The following is a 1,621-nucleotide window of genomic DNA, read 5'->3' as shown; positions in this document are numbered from 1 at the left end:
GCTTTCATATGCAATGTGCAAGTGAGATTGCCATTGCGATGGGGCTGAACCAAGTGAAAGAGTTTCCGTGTGGCGCGCAATTCGCTGGTCCGGAAGTATCGACAGTATCGACGTTTGTTCAGTTCGATATCGGTTGATTCACAAATATTTCTTCGAGGAATTGCAGACAGGCCGCTCACATATTTACATGTTGCTAGAACGAACGATCGAGCCTGCTGGCGCGCACTCACAACAAAAATCGTGCCTGCTGATACTTGCAAAGCCCCTTTGTAACACTACATGCATGCTTTTGTTCGACCAGAGTTACAGCTTCTCACTGCCAAAGGGTTCTGCATACAGCTGCCAGCGATGTGGTGCAGTCAGTAAATCTGCAGTGCACACTTTCTTGCAAATGACGCATGCCGCGACGAAGTTTGTCGACGCAGCAGACATATTCAAAGGACGTATGCGATAGCTTTCTGAACTCTTTGCTAATGTAATTCCTTTGGAAACAAGCAGTACCGCTTCAATAAACGTCACCCCAGCTGATTCGCCTGCAAATTGTGGACTGTAGCCACAAACTTCGTTGGCAGCCGTAAATGTAAAATGAAACAAAAAATAACAAAGCACCGCCCCCTTGTCGATTTCCTTGTTTTGTGCTTTTTGAGTATCTTGGATGCCGGAGCAGTTTTAACCCAGATCCAATTAAACCCCTGAAATCGCTAGATCCTATCGAGCGGAACCTAGTGCATTAAAAAGCATTAAAGTTGGTTTAAGAGGTTGGTTAATTTTTTTCCCCCGTTAGTTTGCCATACGGCATCAAAAAGAAAATGTTACACATTATTATGCTCTGTCTCCCGCATATTAATTTAAAGACTGCCACATTCGTTTCGGTGGTGGTATTAATTGGTTTCAAGTGCTCAACCATCTCGGATCAATTCACTATGTAACCGAAAACAAAATGTGGCCGTGTCGCTCTTACAGAGTACACTCCAATTTCAAAGATAGGGCCATTAGCAACGTCTCAAATGACGTGGTTTTCCCAGTGACTAGTTCAACGATCACCTAGTCAATTGCCGTATTCGGAGTTCCTTGCTGATGCTAGGATAATGTCAGCTAGGTCGCTGCTTCTTTGTGTTATTCCTTTCATAAGACCAAGGTCGATTGCCTGGTGTTTCCGGGAGGGCAGTGTGACTGGCAAGAGAGAGAACGCCAAGCGTGCCAAGCACGCAAGTGCGTTATCTGACACTATCATATTCGGGACTTAGTGCTATATAGGAGACGATACGAAAACAACGTTGTCAACATGACATGCGCCTTTGTGTTAGAGGCGTGTATGGTGACACCTGAAAAAAAAAAAAAAAAAAGAAGACATGAAATAGGTCGTTTACTGGAGCAAATATTTGAGGGATTTTCTTTGCATTTAAACAATGATTCTTTGTGCCAAAATTTTACAATTTTTGTAGCCGCCTTTGCACAGACAAGCAAAAGAGAAAGAGAACCGCCTAAGCGATTCATTCATTCATTCATTCATTGTCGGCATTTTAGAACTGTGTTTATTGACCTTCTTTTCTGCTTGGCTCTTGCTTTCTGCCCCATTCAGCAAGGGTGCAACTAAAAGGACAGCTAAAAATTGCTTTAA

Source organism: Dermacentor silvarum, chromosome 4, assembly GCF_013339745.2.
Source record: "Dermacentor silvarum isolate Dsil-2018 chromosome 4, BIME_Dsil_1.4, whole genome shotgun sequence".
Classification (NCBI taxonomy): domain Eukaryota; kingdom Metazoa; phylum Arthropoda; class Arachnida; order Ixodida; family Ixodidae; genus Dermacentor; species Dermacentor silvarum.
This window is presented reverse-complemented; position numbering follows the sequence as displayed.